General features: G+C 44.6%; 1 pseudogene; it reads right to left on the bottom strand.

Annotated features, from left to right (window-relative positions):
• The window catches only part of LOC110301500, a 63092-nt pseudogene extending 42067 nt beyond the window's left edge, over positions 1-21025 (bottom strand).
• Positions 21026-21268: the final 243 nt, after the last annotated feature.

Raw genomic sequence — 21268 nt, 5'->3', positions numbered from 1 at the left:
AGAGAGAGAGAGAGAGAGAGAGAGAGAGAGAGAGAGAGAGAGAGAGAGAACATGTTACCATTTGGTTTCTGTTGCTGTGATAAACACCATGGACAAAAGCAAGCTGGGAGACAGATCTCATTTCATCTTCTAGGCTACAGTGAAGGGGATTCAAGTCAAGAGCTCAAGGCAGGAACTCAAAACAGAGACATGGAGGGATGCTGCTAATATACAGCCCAGGCTCACCTGATTATGGATGAAACTGCCCCCACAGAGAACTGGAACCTCCTATATCCCTTATCAATAAAGAAGATGTTCCACAGACATGTCCACAGGCCCGTCTGGCAGAGGCAGTTCCTCAGTATTCCCTTTCTCAGTGTATGACAAGTTCATAACACAACCAAGCAAGGCAATGCCTTCCACGGAATGGGATGCAGACAAAATTACACAATTAACTATTAGTAATGGAGAAGTCACAAAGGGAAAATATGAGCTTAGAATGCCATTTCCAGTGAAATTATGGTATACTGAGGAGGTACAAATTAAGACACTCACAGATTACTGAAAACTGAGAGACTATATATGGAACTCGTTAAATTATGTGGATGAAAAAGAAGAAAAACTTAAAATGGAATGTTGAGCATAGGAGTTAATGAACATATAGGAAATATATATCTAATATGGACTACACAAAACAGGAAAAATACTAATGGTTTATCAGGCAGAGTACTAAACAGCGAAGCTAAAATATATCCAAATGCATTACTCTATGGAAGAGAACACACAGTCAAACCACCACTGTGTAGAAGGAGGAAGGCTATGCATGTGGGACAAGATGGGCACAGGAGTCGTTATACCTTTCTCTCAATTTCTCAGAACCTGAAATTAGTCTTTTATCTCCGTCTCTGTCTGTGTCTGTGTCTGTGTCTGTCTGTCTGTCTGTCTGTCTGTCTGTCTCTCTGTCTCTGTCTCTCTCTCTCTCTCTTTGTGTGTGTGTGTGTGTGTGTGTGTGTGTGTGTGTGTACACAAAAGTAGGCCAGAGGACAGTCTGTATATGAACCCTCACATTTACACCTTATTTGAGATCAGGTCTCTTTGCTGCCACAGATGCGAGGTTGCCTGGCCTGAAGACTTCTGGAGATATTTCTGGTCTCTGGCTCTCGTTTCCTGGAAGTCTGCTAGGATGAGAGATGCCCTTGCTACTGGTTCTGGTATTTTGGTGGGTTCTGAGGGATCCAAATTTTCCTCACCAGGCTTTAATGCTGAGCACTTTTATACATTGAGTTATCTCTTCATCCTTAAAATATATGTAAAACAAACAGAAAATTGAAAAGATAGGGAGAGAGTTGAGGAGATGGAGAGACAGATACACAGAAAGGAAGTCATGTGAATTAGAATTATGCTGCTCCACATGCCTGGAGCTATCAGAACTGCAGAAAGCTAGAGAGGCATCTTCCTCCTAAACTCTCTGGACACCAGCACCTGGACTTCAGGCTTTGGGCCATGAGAAGTGTAAGAGGATAACTTTCTGATGCTTCATGCTGCTCAATATAGATGGTAATTAATTATGACATCCCTAAGACACTCTTCTATAGCTATATAAGGACCAAACACAGGATCCATAATGCAATAACTCCAATGAGGAGTCATTGCTTCATATGTCTCCTACTGGGTCCCCAGGCCACTGTGACCCCAGGATCTGTCAGACCTGCACTATGGTTTAATATCTTCTACCCATTCTTGCTTTCTTCTTTTTTCCATTCAGAGCTTTAGTGTCTAACAAGCCTCTCCCACTTCTTAGGCATTGCCTCCAGAGAAAGAATCTGGTGTTCCACATACAGTAGATACTTGTTTAGTGAGTAAGTTGATGATGAGTTCCTGGGAAACAGCTGTGTCTTATTCATGGTTAGAACCTTAAGTTCTATTAAGGTTCTATCTGTCACAGTGCTTCCCACATAGCAGATTCTCAACTGAGAGCAACATTACATGCATGTACAAAAATGATTGACTTGAGTCCAATGACTGAAGCAAATGTGGGTTAAATATTTTTTGTGAATTTTTTATGCTTATACTAGGGAAGGAAGGAAGGAAGGAAGGAAGGAAGGAAGGAAGGAAGGAAGGAAGGAAGGAAGGAAGGAAGGTTGTAGTTAATGTGTCATGAACTTGGCTTAGCTAAGTCACCAGGCACTTATGGGATAGAGCTGGAAAGGACACAACCTCCCCAAAGGACAGTTTTCCCCTGCAGGGCAACATTTTTGCTCTTAAGGAGCTAAAACTCTCTCATCAACATGTGTAAGGAATTTCACCACCCTGCCCCCTGCCATTCTGACATAAATCCTCATGGATAAACATTTTTTAATGTGAAGAGCAAAAATAAAGACAGACATGTTCCAACAAGGCAATGGTATGTGGATAAAGCAGAAAGAACTGTCACTCTAGGCAGAGTTGACTAAGCCTTGGTTCAGACTAGCTTTACATCACTGCTTGTCTCAGGAAGGTTGGAGAAAATCTACAGGGGTGACTGGCTTTATAGAGGAAGGGACTGAGGCTTGGGGAGAGCACATGATTGGCTTAAAGTCCTGCTACAGGTCAATAATAAAGGCAAGACTAGAGCCCCAGAGGTCTTTCCTGAAACTCTTACCCAGGTAGGAAGAGGGGAAGGCATTAAAGGAGGAAGAAGTGAGTGTGACCAGAAGAGTGGGCCTCAGTATCTGTAGGAGAAGGAGATAATACAGCTCTGGCTGGGTCTTTTGAACAAATCACATCCCTTATCCTTGCAACAATGCACTAAGCAAAATCTACGTCCTTTGCCTTGTCATCTAGAAAACACGTGAGTTTCCCAGGGAAATAATGGAACTGGGGTTAAAGCCCCAGCCTGCCTCCCTCTGTAGATTTCTTTCTCCTTCTACTGTGTGGGATTTGGGATTGCATGCAGGTTGTCAGGCTTGGTGGCAGGCACCTCAACCTCTAAGGCACCTGGCCAGCCCAAGAATATGTGATTTCTAGGGCAGCATGTTATAATGGAGAAAGAAGGTTCGGGTTAAAGTAGAAAATCTGGTAGAGAGGTAGTAATAGGTAGGTTGTGTGGAAATCTGCACAGGAGATAAGGGATGAGGTTGAATAGCCCTGGAATCCAAGGAAGAAGTGTTACGGTTCCTCATGTCTTAAATGTCCTGCAAAGCTATTAGCTAAGTAAGTGTTTTGTTGCTGGAGAGTACCTTTACCATCGGGAGTTGGTGAAACCTTTAGGAAGAGGCCTAGAGTAAGGAAACTAGGTTACAGAAGAGCCATTAAGACCCCCCAGCCCCTTCTATGCTGCCTCTTTCTTTGTTTCCCGGCTACCATGAAGTAACTCCCACCTCTGATGTGCTGCCTCCCCATGAGCTGAAAAGCCACACGTATAAGAGACATGATATTGGAACCTTTAAAGTGCTGAGCCAAAACAAATCACAAATTTAGAAATTTTAAGTTATTAGATCTGCGGTTCCTCAGCTGTGGGTCACGACCCCTTTGGGGGGAAGTAAAGCAGTAAATGGCCTTTTCACAGGGATTGCCTAAGACCATCAGAAAACACAGATATATACATCATGGTTCATAAGAGTAGCAAACCTAGTTATGAAGTAGCAATGAAAATAATTTTATGGCCCAGGGTTACCACGACATGAGGAACTATAGTAAAGTGTCACAGCATTAGGGAGCTTGAGACCCACTGCACTAGAGTTTTGTCACGGCAGTAGAATGTTAACAGAAGGTTGCGACAGACCCAAGTAAGGTTGTTCCTGTGAATATACCTGATGACATGGTTCAGGGGCCTTTGGATCTGGTAGGCAGGAGGAAGTTGGAAAAGCATAAGGATACAAACTAGAAAATGCCTAGCATGCTACAGGTGGAGCATGGGCTACCGTGGTGGGCATCTCAAAGACGAGCATGTTATGAGGAATGTGGAGAGAGAACAGTCTATGCCAACCAGGTTTCAGTTGGAAATGAAGACTCCACTGGGAATTGAACTAGAGATCTGCAGGTTGAATTCTGATGAGGAATTTGTTTTTATCTGCCTGTTACATAGTTCCTATTTTATGTGAGGCTGAGTTGAAAGGTAACAGATTCGGTTTTTCTGGCAGAGGAAATTTCAAAGAAGCAGTGGAGTGGGTGTCAGTGAGTATATGTCACTATGTTTACAATGATAATGGGAGGTAGATGCAAGGCAGAAAGAGCTGAAAAGCTACAAGTCCAGCAGAAAGGGAGCATGTGCAGTCGCCAAAGAGATGTATATAGCCCTATGCCCAGGCACACACAGACAGCACTGACTGGAGCCAGTAGGCTATGAAAAGAGGACATGAAGCCGGAGGAGAACGTGGTATAGAGGCACTGGGAGGAGTTGAGGTGGGTGGATTGGGTCTAATCAAAATGTGTGGTCTACATGTATGGAATTCTAAATGAGTACGAGAAGGCAACCACTTTGCATAGAATAATAGGAAATGATTCCAGGACATCTCAGGAATTAGCAAGATAGCAACCACTCATGACTCATGACGTTTTGTTTGCAAGTTGAGCTCCGTAGCATACTGATTGCACAGGGTTTCCTGGGGAAGTGTTCCTCTGGGATTTGTTTCCCCAGTGTTCAGCCATCCAGACACTTAGAGACTACCTCAGCCATGGCCCACACAGTATCGATTACTGTTCGAGCCAATGGTAGACCTCGGCGGTATCCAGATGGTGTAGGTTTAGTGCACATGCACAATACAAGGATGGGGTCAGAGTGACTTCCAAGATCCTGGAAGGTCAGACAGTATGTGCAGGGTTAGCATTGTTACAAACAACCTCTGAAAGGCAAAGTGTGTTCCTATGAGGGTGAAGCCAAAGCTGTAGTGGAAACCCAGCTAGAGACCAGGAATGTGGAATGTCTGCTGATGGAAGCTGCAGGTCATGAGCAGAGCCAGTCTATGAGAAAGGCCATGGAAGCTGAAGCCAGTTAAACTGTAGTGGCAGGTCTTGAGAAGTCTTTGTGAGCTCACATCCAGATAGATACTCTGAGCCTAGGATCCCAGACCCAGAGCTGCAGGGCTTCAAGTTTGCCCTGTACGGCTCTAGCCATGTTTCAGTCAGACCCTTCCTTTCTCTCTCCCTATTTCTCCCATTTGCAATGGAAACATTCCCATGTGCCAACGTGTGTAGGAAGCATGTGATTCTTTTGGCTTTTATCAAAGCTGATGATTGAGTTTGCCTTGTGTTATGTGACTTTTCCGAGGGAGACATGAAAAAAAAAACAAACCTCACTTATTCACCCCAACATCACACAGCTAACAGACTAAAGAAGTGATTCTACCCAAGTCTAGCTTAGTGTGTAGCTGAGTTTTTTAGGATTTCTTACAGGAGCATTGCTGAGAAGCACAGGTAAACCAAAGCAGCTATATTACTGAAAAGCCACTCCACCATGAGGTGCTAGGTCCCTGGATACCTTTGGGATGAGTTACAAGCACCTCCACTTGTTCGACAGTCTTCTCTTCCCAGGAATTATTACTGCTTATATAACTTGGAGAAGGGGTTTTGATGAACATTTTAAATCTTAGGAAGTTCTTGACCCTTGTAAGTTTCCCCTTTACCTCTAGGAGGGGATGTTAAATTCAGAGGAAAGAGGAACACAGATCCTTGAGTTCTGGAACAAGCTAGAGACATTGAAGCAATGCTGGACCTATTGAGACTTCAGGAATTCTAGGAAATGTACTAAATATATTTTAAGTTATGGGATGGCCATGAGCTTTTGTGAATCAGAGGAATAATGTTATGGTATAGATATTAAATGCCTCCCAAAGCCATGTGCTGAAGGCTAAGCCACCAGCCTGCAGTATTATGATTGGACCGTGAGGATAGGGTTGGTGTCATTATAAAAGAGTGAGGTTAGCTCCTTCCTGCTGTCTTATCTTATGCTATGCCCTTTAATCCTTGAACGGACCAGGCTCCAGAACAGCAGACTTCCAGCCCCTCTTTGTTTTAAGTTACTCAGTGCTAGAGAAGTACAAGATGGGCCAGAACTGGGCTCATAAAGCCAGAGAGTAAATTAATATGAAAAAATGCTGAAAAACTGAAGCAATGCTTTCACTGAGGGTAAGAGGTCCGATCCCTTTGACTCTGCTGGCTGTGGCCCAGTTGGTCCCAACCTGGATTTCAGTGCTCTTCCAAGTGTGGGATGTACCTCATGAGTACTCCTGACCTCACTAGGTCCGCTAGAAGTCTACATACCTCAGCTCAATTCTTCTTGGATGACCTCAACGTCTTTGTCTATCAGAGAATAGGAGGAATGTTCTCTGGTGTGAGAAAAACATCATCCAGAGATTCTCTGATCTCATATACCATTATTCACCAGCCAATAAACACCAACCAGACACAAGAAGAAATAGAACACAAGGAGAAAGCAGACAATGAAGATATACAGGTAAGTGATAGACACGGTATCTTAGTTTGCTTCCTACTGCTGGGACAGAAATAATGGCACAAAGCAACTTGGAGGAGGAGAGGAGGAGACGGTTATCTTGTCTCATGGGTTGTAGTTCATCATTCAGGGAAGTGAGGTAGAAACTCAAGGTAGGGAGATAGGAACTGGAGCAGCAACCAGGCAGGAATATTGGTTATTGGCCTGCTTTTCTGTATAACTTAAGACCACCTTCCAGGAGTGGCACTGTCCCCAGTGAGCTGGGACCTCCCACATTAATTTATTAATCAAAAAAATGCCCCTAGAAGCTTGCCTATGGGCAAATCTGATAGAGGCATTTTGTCATGTGAACTTCCTTCTTCCCAGAATAACATGTCAAGGTGGGGGGAAAACACACATACACACACACACACACACACACTCACACTCACAAAATATGTAACCAGCGTATGTAAAAACTATCTGTTGTAGATGATAATAGCTGTTGTTGTAGATGATAATAGCTGTGTCCAAGGTAAGACTAATGAATCAGCATGCAAGTAAGGTTTATATTTTTAAATTGTGTCCAGTAAAACTTAAAAATTGCCAAATATAATATGAAAGAAGAAAAGGCAGAATGGGCAAAATCAATATTTTAAGATATAATAGTCAAGAATAATCTTTAGTTATCCAAAGCATTAAAATATAGAAACCATATTTTTAAAGGAAAAGGAACCCTAAGAAGCCCAAATACAAAAATAATTACCCATATACCAATGTATATAGAATCTCAGAAAAGCAATGATGTGAAAATCTCTTTAAAGGAGCCAGGAGCATGGCTGCCCCAGAGAAAGTTCGAGATAGTAGTGCAATGTGGGGAATATAAGAAAATACTGATTGCTCTGAGGTTGAAACATTGAGGGTCCGGTTAGGGTCAGGAAGCACAGGTCTTGTGTGTGCTGTTGACCACTCAGCTCCCTGGGGTCTTGGTCTCTTTACCTGTGAAATGCCTAGGCTAGTGTCAGCTCTGGTCCATGATTTTATCACAAATATGTATGCCCAAAGTAGGAAAGCTGTGGACTTTATGTGTATGTGTTAGTTGTTAGTTTTTGTAATATTGCCCTCCAAAAACAACTTTAACATCTCAAGCATGCCTCACTTTCCACCTATCTCCAGATCATAGGACATCATTCACGCCTTGGAAGCCCTCTTGTGCATTTTCTGAGTCTTCGTCCCTCTTTAAAGGCACCCTGAGCTTTTATTACGGTCATTAAACTTTGCTTCCTCATCAGCCTACTTTCTATCCTGGGTTCCTGTAAAACCAGCTTGTGTGTGTGTGTGTGTGTGTGTGTGTGTGTGTGTGTGTGTGTGTAAGAAAGAGAGACAGACAGGTAGACAGACAGATAGACACAGAAAGAGAGACGTTGACACTGTCCCCCTCTCTTTTTCGTCTCTTCAATAACTTCAGTGTTGGAGACAGGTGCCCATGTTGGGGGAGGGGCATGTGAACTGCACTGGATTCAGGGCATGAGATGGGTTGATGGGCATATGCATGGGAGAGAAGGCCACCAACTGGAAGCACTGACATTTGGAGAGACTGACCAAGCATGTCAGGAATGGTAGTGGGAAAGCGGTCTTTATACTATTGAAGAAAGGAGCTGCAAATACCATAAAGAGGAAAATCAGAATGCACCCCATGGTGTTGGCTTGAAGAGGTGTGCTGTGAATTCATGGCTCTCAGCATGTAGCTGGAGGTAGAAATAAATGAGTACATAGGTGTGTGTGCGTGCTTCTGTATCATCTCACATTTACCTGTGTGTCCTGACTCCTCCTTCTGAAAGGGACTAGAAACAGTGACACCCAAAATCAATGTTGTGTACATTTAAGGTCCAGATCTTGATTCCAATTATAGTCATCAGCAAAACGAACCAGAGTTCCCAAGAGAAGTGTGTGGCTCTTGGTGTAGGGCCAGAAAACTAGAAAGGAAACAAAGGGCCAGAAAACTAGAAAGGAAACAAAGAAAGGAGGAACTTGGGACACAGCCAGAATGAAGGGACTCCTTCTAGTCAAATCTGAGATAACCAAAGCATGGAAGAAATAACAGCAGCTGCTGACTTTAACCTGGTAGGGAAAAATAGGACACAGCATATTCAAGGCGAATGCATTTATAATTAATTGCCATCCATGTAGCATTTAAATTATTTGTTAACTGAATACATTTATAGTTTGATGAAAATGAGAGACTTACAGCCTTACAACCAAGCCTGGATACCAATACTCTCCTCTCACTCCCAAGCAGATTAAAGTGTCTGACCTTAAGCAAATGATCAAACTGGGTGTGGTCAGTGATGAGACATTGCTATCATCTGAGAGGGCACAGTGGGAGAAATCCGACATCCTTCTGAGTCATTCCTGCCAAAAATGTGCAAAGAAGTCAGACAAACCCAGGAGTTATTCTACACAAGAAATGGCTTGTAATCTTCCTAGTCCATCATACAGCTCACAAGTCAGGGACCAACCAAGGACCTGATCTAGAGTAAAGAGAAGTGGAGAGACAGATATGAAGTGTGGAACGGACTGGTTCCCTATAAAGGACATTTTCAGGACAGTTGTTGAGGCTGGCTTGGCATCTGGAGAATAGATGTTTTCTCTTATAACATGGTACTGTTAACTTCTTGGTGTTGATTTTGTGGTTTTGTGGGAAATGCTAAGGAATTTGAGAGCAATGGGGTCTCGGGTTCATATAGTCTTAGGTGAGTTAGGACAAAAGAGTTCTTTGTATCACACTTGGACTCTGCTATAAGTCTGAACAAAGAGGTTGCTTCTCTTGCTTCTTGGGTTCAGACATACTTGTTGAACAATTGCTAAGTACTGGGCACCAGGAATGGAGAGGTGACCATTTGTTTTAATGAATTCCAGGAGTCTGAACAGAAGCTCATCCAATCATGGATTCACCTTAATCAGTCAGACACCTTCTCTGGGAGCTTGTTCAATCACCCCGCTCCCTGGGAGCTAAAGCCTGTCAGTTGGATAAAGTATTCAGCCCACGCTATTCAAAGATCCAGATTTAAGATCGTGACTGAAAGTGTATCTCTCCCTTTACCATTCAGTAGTCTGCAGCCCCGAATGGACGGGTGCTTTGCTGAGCCTCAGCCTGCTTGTCTAGACAATAAGCCCCTATTATTTGTACTGCATCAGATTTATTCTGAAGGTTAGCCAAGTGTGTGCAAGTGCTTTATTCAACAGCATATAAATGCTGTTTGGTAGCGGACTTATGTTCTGGGATATGCAGAACTTTGGGTTAGTTGGAAGCATATCTCATTGTCTCTCATTATGCCACCCTGACATGACCAAACCCACAAATGTAACACCATAGTTAAGCTCCAAGTATAAATTGTGGCCAGAAGTTCTACATTTATATAGAGGCAGAAAAAGAAGTTTCCCTTTCTTACCCATTCTGCATGCTGTTTTCTGGCATACACTGGGGGTAGAGCCAGGATATAACAAGCTAGTGCATTTAGTAATAGCCTCAATGATACAGGGTCCTGTTCTTTACTTAATAAGGTTTTATGGATCCACATAGGCCTTGGAAGGCTCTTGAACACAACTTCAAATTTTTTGGGCCTCTCCTCTCAATCTAGCTATGGTGTGAGGACAATCCCAGACAGACATGGATAGGGTTTGCGCCAGTGAAATCTTTTGAGGCCCTGTTACTTGCTCTACACTCAAGCATAGGCCACTTGAAGTATGGGAGAGTTAGGGTTCATTGGGTAGAGGCTGTTGGAGCAACATTTCCTATTGTCATTCGGTGTGCTGTTTAGGAGACATTCCACAAGGCTTCCTGAAGGCCATCATGATCCTCCAGAGATCAGCTTCTCACATCACCCTCTGTGGCAGTTCCCTGTGTCTCACCATATGCCATTCACTGTCACTTCCCCAATCATTTGTAGGCAAGCTTTGGCAGACTCTTTGTGGGATGCTCCTGGCCATGACAGAAAGAGTTCAGTTTACCCTCCCCCCATCACTATGGAGTACAGAGGACAGCATATCCAGGATTGGTGTGTGTGTGTGGGGGGGGGCGTGCTTGCTTTGCTGCAGAGGCACAAGAGCAAGAATTTCTTCAGAATATTCTCTGTCTCCCTCCCTCCAAGGTAGACAGTGAGCTGAGCAACCTGGTCTCTAAGCAGCACCCTTGAGTACTCACTGGCAAAGAAGGATGACTCTCGGAAGATATTCCAAACCAGTCAGCTATGGAAGAGTATGGATCTGCACTAGAAATGATTAATGAAGTAAAAAGCAGATATGATGTTTTAAAGTTACCTTCCTCTCAGAGATGATGATGTCATCATGTCTATCCCTGTTCTCCTTCTCCCCTTTCATCCTTCCACAGCATCGTCCATGCCTCTTGGGAGTGAACCCAGCACATGAATCCAGTCCATAGCCCTGTGCTGGGAAGCTCCTGCTCTCAGTCACTGCTCTCTCTGCCCTCTGGTCCTCAGCTCCGTGCCTTCTCCTTTCTACTATTCCATATTATACAGGACCCTCCCAAGTCCCAGTCACTCTAGGAAGACCTGCCCCAAATTCTCAAGCAAAGTGCTTATGGCACAAAGTCCAAGAGAAGTTCAAGTTCACAAGCTAGATTCCATTCAACGATCCAGTATGTGCCATGTTCATTAGTCATTCAGTGTTAGGTTAGGTGCTGATGACAGAGCAGAGAATGAGAGTCAGTCTCAAGGAGCCTGTGATCTAGAAGTGTTACTCAGCTGTCACTATACTAAATGCGAAGATAGCCAACTTACAGTGAGGAAAGTGTTATTTTGACTCATTATTTTGAGGTTTCAATCCATGATCAAGCAATGCCTGTAGCTTCTCATGATGGGAATATGTGATGAAACAAACCATTCATTTTATGGGTAGAAAGCAACAAAGAGTAGAATAGGTCTCTCAGGTTCCACAATACCCTCTGAAGACAGGACACACAGGCCTTTAGAGGACAATCCATTTTCAACTATAGCACCAGGGAAAGCAAGGCATCGAGAGTGTGATACTTACGAGGATAAGGAGTAAAGATGACTTTGGTGCAGATAACATAGGAAAGCTAATTCTCCCACCAGGACTCAGGGAACACAGTCAAGTTATGAACAGTCTTCCTTTCAGTTTATGCTCGTGAGTGCAGAATCTCATCTTTTCTACAAACTACATCTATGAGACCAAGACCAAGGCTTCACTTAGCTGTGGGGACCTCCATGATTCCCAACCATTGAACATGTATTCGAAAGCCCCTCAGGTTTTAGCAGGAGGAGTAGGGTGTGGTTGGCAAGGAAGATGACTCCCACTCCTTAGGCAGATCCTTTCCCTATCTGGGAAAGGATAGGGAAAGGATCCTTGCTGACTGTTTTAAAAAAAATGGGACTTAGGGAATCTCCAGAGGCTTAACAAGAACATGCATACTTAATGAAGTGTGTTCTGCTCTAATTCTTTTGCTGTGGGATCTATATTAGTATTCCCTTGCTGACCTGCCCCAGGATATGCCTGGTCAGGGATCCCAACCCCAAATAAAATCAGGTGAGGATTTAATTCCTGCACAGCCCTGAGTTGAGGCCACCTGGCAGAGAAGTTTCAGGACCCTCCCCCACCCCCCACCAACAGACCTGTCTGAGCAGAAGGTTAACGGTGCCTTCTTTCTGAAAAATATCCATCATTAATTCACCATAATAAAATGACTCTGGGGCTGGAGAGAGATGCAAAGTTCGGAGAGATTCGCCAGTTGGAAGCAATGGTTGCTTTTGCAAAGGACTGGGGTTCAGTTCCTAGCATTCACAGGGATGTTAATAACCATTTGTAGTTTCAATTCTAGAGGATCTAATGTCCTTTTCTAGTGTCTATTTGCACTGCGTGCATCTGGTACACAGACACATAAGCAGGGCATGCACACAGGCAAAAACGAATCTAATATATATTTAATGAATCATGTTCTGGGTAGAGTGTGGGGGTTGGGTGATGTGCTGGTTGCTGGGGTGTGGTAAGGCCTTGAGAGTCAATAGGAAAGTAGGGCACTAACTGTCTAGAGGCAGCAGTAGTCAGTGTCCTCCGAGTGCCAGGTACTGGGGCTCTGCATCCACGCCCCTCCCATAGCAGTGTAGATAAGCCATCCATCCTCCACACGGAGGGGGAGAAAATGGATACTGAAATCTCCACTTGTCCAAAGTCATAGCAGTTATAATGGGCTTGATGGTCAGGTCTGCCCACAATTCATTTGAAGAAACCCAGGCTCAAATTGGTTGGTAGGAGATTGAATCTTTCGGATGTGATTGATTCGGGATAGCAGATTCCTTGTGAATGGGGTCAGTGTGTATAGAAAGGAGGAACGAAGGGGACTCTCCCCTTCTATCATGGGAAGACACAGAGAGAAGTCACCATCAAGAAGCAGGCATTCATCACACTGGAACTGTGAAAAGTAAGTTTCTGTTGTTTGTAAGTTGCTTAGACTTTGTCATTTTGTTACACCAGCTCGAACTGACCGAGACATTGGGCTAGCGGCGGACCCTCTAGTGGCAGACCAGGGATATGAATCCATACCCATTGCTTAGTTCTCCAGTCTGAATTGCTTTTGTCTCTGTTTCTTCCTTTCCATGACATTACACTAGAGTGACCTAAGTGGACTACAGGACATGTATGAACTGTCATAGGGCTGCAGACAGGATTAAGAGGGTGTCAGAGCCAAGACACTAGGAAGGCTATCTATGAAGTCAGAAAATTTAAAAACAATAATGTTTTTAAAAATGTATTGGATCCATAAGGATCCTTAAAGATCAATCACTCCATCATATTCTGGACAGAATTTTGTTGGGTGTGTGTGTGTGTGTGTGTCTGTGAATAAACACCCTAGAAAAGTTGTATATCATATTTTAAAGACTCTGAGAAGTCCCATGGTGAGGAAACCTATTTAATTCAATGTTTCTCAATTTCACTTGATTGTGTCCCCCCAGTTTGACAACATCTCCAGGAATCCTGAACATCTTTAAGAATTGTTTCTCAGATTTTACTGGGAACCTAATGCTGTCATTTTCAAGAAAAAGAAGCAAAGACCAGAAACTGTAGGTACTGGGTCCATGGTCCTACACAGAGAGGAGCCAGTACTGGGCTGTAACATGGAGCAGTGTAGGCAGGATAATCAGGGCCATTAAGGACAGATATCTTGGGAAAGTCATGGGGACTGAGAGTTAGACTTGTGGATAGGACAGCCATTGGTCTGTGGGAGGAGAATCATTGGGCTATGGATAGATACAGTGACAGAACAGCCAGATAGATCCATAGAAAGATAGTCAACGGGCTGGGTGGGTAAACACATGGGAGCAGTCGTGGGGCTGTGGATAGATGCATGAACAGAGAGGTGGTCCTTAGTTGGAGATAGAAAAGTGGCCCAACCCAGTAGAGGGGCAGCATTGGGGGTCAAAATACAGTGAAAAGAAAAGGTCCCTAAAACAGAGAGCAGAAGTCACCCACCCAGAGTCACAGTCAGCTTCAACCAAGCGCAAAAATTGTTTCCTTAATAACAATGAGGTTTTGTGTCTGTGTAACAATTTGGTATTGTGGGGCTTTAGCTGCCTTATTGATGAGAGTCACATAGCATAAAATTCACCCGCTTCAGACTTACAGTTCAGGAGATATAGTATATTTGCATATCTGTGTATAATCACCTCAGAGAAAACCACTGTGTACTTACTATCATATTTTTCTGTCTCTCCAGACATTGTCCAGGAGAAACCACACATCTCCCTTCTGTGTCTGTAGATGTTTCTGTATTGGGCATTTTTTTAAGACACAATTGTGGAATGCATTGTCCTCTGTGGCTGGCTTCTTTCACTCAGTACAGTGCGCTCAGATTCTCCCATCTTGTTGCGTCATCCGCCCAGTCATCCCTTTACAGTCTCCCGTGGTGCAGATACACCATGCTTCTTTTATCCCTTCACAGATCATCTGAATTATCTCTACCTTTTAGATATTACAGATAATGCTCCTGTGAACATGCATCTCTAAGTGTTAATGTGAACAGACATTCTCATTTCCCAGGGCCACACACCTACGGTTGGAGATGCTGGGGCAGGATAATATTCAGAACAGCTACAAATGCTGAAGACCAGGAATGACAGTCTATATAATCTGCATTCCAGCAGGAGTACTCTTTTAATTGAGACTGTATTTATTTTTATTGTATGTGTTTGACTGTCTGAGTGTGCAAATGTCTATGCACCATGTTTGTGCAATGCCTGAGAGGCCAAAAGAAGGCCATGGGTTCCCTGGGATTGGAGTTAGAAACAGTTCTGAACTACTGTGTTCAACCCACCTGGGTCCTCTGGAAGAACAGCCAAGGCTCTTCACCCCTGCACCATCTCTCTAGCCCTGATTCTGACCTTTGAACAGTGCTTCCAAGTGATTTATAAGATCACTTCCTGCTGGGAAGTAGGTGTCTAAGAAGTGCGACTTGCTGTATTTAAGGGAGAGGGTGACACAAAATTATCCTGGGTGGAGAGGTTCTCAGGATCTGGGCCAACAGAGAAGCCATTTTTACCCAAAGCATACATTTCCCCAAGCCTGGAAATCTTGACTAAAGCACACCTGTGCTCACAGGCTAAGGGCAATTAATTAGCAGGGTGCCCCAGGCACTCCAGCTTCTCCTGCCAATAGAAGGAGCTGGTGGGAAGGATAGAGTGAGAGGCAGCAGAGGAGATAAGAGAGCTTACTTTTCTGAGGTGTCAACGAATCCTCAATATCCATGGTTCCTGTGAGTCACTCATGGTTGGAACTGGCAGCCCCCAGGGGAAAGGGCTCACACAGTAGCCTGTCACTCACACTCACCACATCTCTATCATTGCCCATTCCTCTCTTAGTCAGCAGACCACAGTCCACACTTCTATTGGTCCCAGTTATCGTCATCCTTCTACGTCAACCCCCACCCACCCCAGTTCACCATCCCTTAGCCTCAATTAGCCACCGAATCACCACCTCCTTCCCATGTTGCTGAGCAATGTTCAGAACCTATGGCTAGGGGCCATATAAAAATATTACCGGAACTTTAAAGCCAAGTTGAGGACCAACATAGCTACAGCTACCTCTTAACTCTGCCCATGGAAACTCACTCGACCTGCTGAGAAGTAGAAATCAACAGAGATTAGCAGACTTTTCCCAGTGAACAACCCGAGGAAGCCCAAGGACGAGGGAGGGGCCATCAGTTCTTTCTTTATTGTGGTGAAGTGCGCAGAGCACCAAATGCACCATTTGATTCACACAATTCTCAGCACTCAGCAGTCACAGGTGACTGCTGCTTCTCCAGAACACCTTTGCTTTCCAGCTGAAGCTTTGAGTAGGTTCTCGCCTCATCTCCCCAACATGGGAACCCCCATTCTATATTCTCTGTGGACCTAATGCCTTGGCTACCCCATGGGAGTGATAGCCAGTAATGTCAGTCTCTTGTGACTGGTTTAAGTACTTAGCATAATGTCTTCAAGGTTAACCTCCATGGAAGCATGGGTCTGCCTCCCTTCTGATGTCTGCTCAGCATCCTGATACTCTGGCAGGCAACAAAGACTCCTTCATATAGACACAGGCATTCTACACCATGGGAGCAGCCCAGGGAGGCACATGCCCTGCTTGTCTCCTACTGACAATAGCACTCATCACCAATAAAGGGTCATGGAGGAGGACGTTGGTCCACGAGTAGAAATGCAAAATGTCGGAAAGGAAAATGGTAAGATGAGAGAACCAAAGACCAGAAGTGAACATAACATGTGTGTAAATCCTTCTAAAGCTAGCTGAACTTTCTGCATCCTCTCCTAAACATGTTAAAATCTGAGAAACACTCATGGCTTTCTTGTATGAGTTTTCACTCACTTGGGACTGAACTAGTCACCTCTATATCAGATTATTATAAAGCAACTCCACCCCTTGTGTTTTGCACAACCCTTATCAGAAGCTGAACATATGCTAACCTTGTATGTTTTTGGAATTTCCTTATAAATTATTCATCATCAGGTATTTTGTTATAATAATGGAAAACAGAGATGATTTCTGAAATTAATCACACTGTGTATAAAGTCTGTAGGGTAGCCTTGGGTAGCACTGTTTGTTCTAGAACATTAGTTTGTAGAATGTGCCCTATCACTCCAGGTTGTTCTGGTCTTTCCCATGGGCTGTTTGTAGCTGGGTTGTTGCCGACTCCAGCTGCCTAAAGCAGTTCAGACTACACATCCAGCCTGAGCTTCAGGGAGACTCTTGTCCAGCGCAGCAGAACAAGACCATCACATCACGTATCTTAGAAAAGAATTTGAAGCCTGAAAGTGCCTGAGGAGGGTCACACTCATTTTTCTCTGAGGAAACCGGCTCAAAGGATGGGAGACTGACCCCAGAGCAGTAGGCGTAAGAATCCGAGTTGCCTCTCTTTCTCTAAGCTTTGTTTTGTAGGTGATGGGTCACTTTGAAGCCGGTGAACTCGCCTCCTAGTCCTTCCCAGCAGCATCAATACCTTTCTTTGCGTGGTCATCTAGGGACTGATACCCATTGATCGCCCCTTGAAGTGTCCTCTGTCATCACTTCCTATTGGTCCCGATTTCTATATGAAATTCTGGTTGTCCACTCTCTCCTGCTTCTAGAGGCTTTTCCATCTTGTTTTGTTTTAACTTAATTTACTTTTATTTATTTGTATGTGGGTATGCCCATCTCGCCTCATAACTGCTTTGGTTAGAAGAGGACATTGGCTCCTCTAGTGTTACAGGATGGTGTGGGCTGCCTGATGTGGGTGCTGGGAGCTGAGTCCTCTGCAAGAAGAACCCTCTTAAGACTTTAGACATCTCTCCAGCCCTGAATCTCATTACAATCACTCCCCTTCCTACCCCAAACTCTTGTGAGACCTCAAACAAGCCATCTGTGAAAGAAAATTCCAATCAAAAGAAGAAACAATTCGGGGCTGGAGAGATGGCTTAGTGGTTAAGAGCACTGACTGCTCTTCCAGAGGTTCTGAGTTCAATTCCCAGCAACCACATGGTGGCTCACAGCCATCTGTAATGGGATCTGATGCCCTCCTCTGATGTGTCTGAAGATAGCTACAACTCCTATACATAAAGTAAATAAATCTTTAAAAAAAAAAACAAGAAGAAACAATTCACAGGAATGAATGTTACCCCACAGGACCTGTGTGACCTCTGTACCTGGGAAACCAGCCTGGCCAGGCCTACCCTAGACACTTCCTTACACATGTTTGTCTTGGGACCACTCAAATGCCCTCTTGTTTCCAGAGTGTGACTAAAATGCCCCGAACTCCAAGATTCGAAATTACTGTGTTATCAATTCAGGCAGGTACTCATGGTAAGAATTTTGGACAGATCTATGAAAAACAAGAAAGAAAGGAAGAAAGTTCCCACTTTAATCTCATTAGAGCAGATCCTGCTGACAGTCTATGAGCAACCCTGGGGGTGAGGGCCTGAGACGTGCAGACACTTACACAGGGCAATTTCCTTTGCACCTGGAGATGAGAAATCACAGTTGTCAGCCCTGGCTTTGAAAGACAGGAGATCAGCGATAAGCCCTGAACAGGCCTGTGATGGAGGAAGGACACATTCCAGGGCTCCCGGAGGGAGGAGCAACATGGAAGCGGCAGGAAGAGAGGAGGAACACAAAGAAGAGGGTGAGCATCTGGCAGCGTAGAACTCTCACAGGAGAGAATAGGGCTCAGGTAGAACTCTCACAGGAGAGAATAGGGCTCAGAGCCATCAAAACTAGTCACTGCCTCTCCCAGGGCATCCCTGAAGGCACTGGCCAAGTCTGCTGCCCCCAGCCGTGGATGGGGTCACAATTACAACAGCAGTTACTTAGTCATTCAGTCCCTGGAAGAGTTGAGTCCACATAGGACTTCCTTCTTGTTTCTGGCGCCAGTGGATTCCTTTATCCACAGGGACACATTCTGAGACTCTCAGAGGGTGGGTGTGTGACCTGTTTTTTTGTTGTTATTTTGTTGTTGTTTGTTTTGGTTTTTTTTTTTTTTTTTGGTTTGTTTGTTTTATTTCATGTACGAGTGCTCTGCTGCATATGCCTGAAGAGGGCATCAGCTCCCCTCTATGGATGGCTGTGAGCCACCATGTGGTTGCTGGGACTTGAACTCATGACCTCTGGAAGAGCAGGCAGTGCTCTTAGCCACTGAGCCATCTCAGCAGCCCTTGACCTGCCTTATAGTTAGCTACCTTATAGATGCAATGTCTATAGACCTATAATGGGTTTAATGCAAATTACCACAGTGAGAGGGCAGAGCCGAAGAAGCTAAAAATAAAAATAGTACAACTTAGAGCCATGTCCTTCAGGGAACATTAAGACTTATTAGTTGTACATTTACAGAGTTTTCTAGTTAATGCTCTTGGACAACAGTTGACCATGGGATGTGGGACCACAAGTAATGGGGGGGGGACAGGAAGGGGATGCTAAATTTCAGTGGAGAGCTAGCACTACTTCTGAGGATATGGGTCCGGTAGCATCCTGTACATATAGCTGGATCTTTATTTTTCAAGTAAAGATGTTAAAAACATAATCAAATGAACTAAGAAAACATTAAAAAATAATTACTCTTTTTAAAAATTATGTGTTTACAAAGACGGCTGTTTTTTTAGACTTGCCAGCTCTTCGGTTTCTCATTTCCACGTGGCATAAAAACCTGCCAGTCCTCCCTCTTCCCACCCCCACTGCCAGGATGCTCCTTACCCTAAGACACACTTAAATGGGTCTTCAGAGAAGTCGGTCCATACTGCCTCTTCTTACCCTGCCCCTTCCCACTGTTCCACACTGGCACCCTTGAACTCCCCGAAGCAGTGTTCCCCACTTTCCAGGCAGGAGAATCTACCTCAGTGGCTCTGAGACAACTCACTTCACTCACTAATGCCCAAGTCATTTTACACAATTGGCTCCCTCCTTCCCCTGAGAACTCCATGAGAGCAGACTTGATCAAGAACCCTGGTCCCTACTCCGGAGAATTCTCCGGAGAGCAACTTCAATGACGCAGCTCCACCATCAGGACGGAGGAAATGATCCAGGACCTTGCTGGCATTCCCGCCACTACAACGGAACAAGAAACAAGGTTCTTGCCCTTGGCGAGTAGACTTTTGGGGAAGGGAGTGAATCAAAGAGACTTCCGGGAGATGGTGGAAGCCATTTGGGAACTGTGGGACTCAAAGTGGGCTTAACATTTCGGGGAAATTATAGGAAGGGGAGTTAGCCAAGGGGAGTTAGCCCCGGGCGAGGTTGCCAGTATGGTTTTATGGACAAGCTGAGGTTCTAAATGCTCTTGAGAGAAATGCCAAGTTCAAACTGGCAGAGGAAATTAAAGGAAGGATTATACAGTGCAGAAACAAACCTGGGCCCAAGGTACAGCCATGGTGCTGTAAGATAGGGAATCCACAGGGCGCTCCAGCTCAGGGCAGGAGGACAAACTTGAACTAAATGTCAATTAGTAGAATAAGGGCATCCTGCTGTGAAGATTAGGAATCGTGTATATATTCAATGCTCATTTCACAGGTGAAGGAACTGAGGCACAAGACAGGACGGTAGGGAAAAGCAAAGGTTTCTTTCTTTCTTTCTTTCTTTCTTTCTTTCTTTCTTTCTTTCTTTCTTTCTTTCTCTCTCTCTCTCTCTCTCTCTCTCTCTCTCTCTCTCTCTCTCTCTCTCTCCCTCCCTCCCTCCCTCCCTCCCTCCCTCCCTTCCTTCCTTCCTTTCCTTCTTTCTTTCTCTTTCTTTCTTTCTTTCTTTCTTTCTTTCTTTCTTTCTTTCTTTCTTTCTTTCTTTCTCTCTTTCTCTCTTTCTCTCTTTCTCTCTTTCTTTCTTTCTTTTTGAACTCAGAGGAAGACGGGTGAGAAGCAGGTTGGGCTTTGCGCTAAGCATTCCATATGTGCACTTCACTAAGGCCACAGGCACCCTGGGAGACCAGCACTCTATCTCTGTTTGCACTGATGGACGCTGAAAAATTGAGCAGTTACTCAGCTTCACCAGGCAACACGCACAAGAGAAGGCGTCTGCACTTTGGAGTTGATCGCATAGGCTACTAAAGCTCACAGAAAAGACCATAGAATTAAGAATCAAAAGACAAGCATTTTGATTCTGGCTCCACCCCAGGAGTCACGTGACCCCAGGGAAGTTACCTAACCTTGCTGACCCTCTGTTTCCTCATTGGCACAAAAGGGATCATAATTCCTACCTCATAGGATTTCTGTGAGGATTAAATAAGATTACAGCTGTCAAGTTCTTGGCAGATAGTATGTGCTCAGTAAACACCAATTCCTTCCCTCACCATTATCTCCTCACTTCCATTATCCTGGACATCAACTCCTGTAGGTCTGTGGCTGCCTCTCCCAGCGACTCACCTCTGCCTGCGCAGGCATCCTTTGCCACTGGACACCGGTGCTCCAGGCTAAGGGGCCCTGCCTGGAGGCAACTGCCAGGTGGATACGGAAGTGGAAAAGGAAGACTGGTGTTTCTGATGGATTCTCGGGGTCCACACTCCGCTCTGTTGCCCTGCTTAGAGTAAGGCTGGGGAAGCCCTGCCGTGAACCAGAGGGACAGGCACGAGCTGGTATTCCCACAGAGGACATGGCCCAAGCCCATGGCTTCCGGCCTTCTTGGGTTCCTTATTCCCTTTCTACCTTTTCCACTCCAACTCTCCCTTGTAGTGAGTCCTGTTGTTTAACAGTGGGTTGTAGATCTCTTGATGCGTACAGGGAGACCAGTGGGTATGGGCAAGCAGCCATCACACAAAACTGTGGTTGCTCAGGATGGTGACAGGATGCAGAATTTTAATACCTGGGCATCCTGAGTGGCGATCTGCTTGGCAAGTATAAGGACATTCAG

This window comes from Mus caroli, chromosome 9 (assembly GCF_900094665.2).
Source record: "Mus caroli chromosome 9, CAROLI_EIJ_v1.1, whole genome shotgun sequence".
NCBI classification, from domain to species: Eukaryota; Metazoa; Chordata; class Mammalia; order Rodentia; family Muridae; genus Mus; species Mus caroli.
Note: the sequence above shows the minus strand (reverse complement) of the source record. Positions and strands in the feature narration are given on the sequence as shown.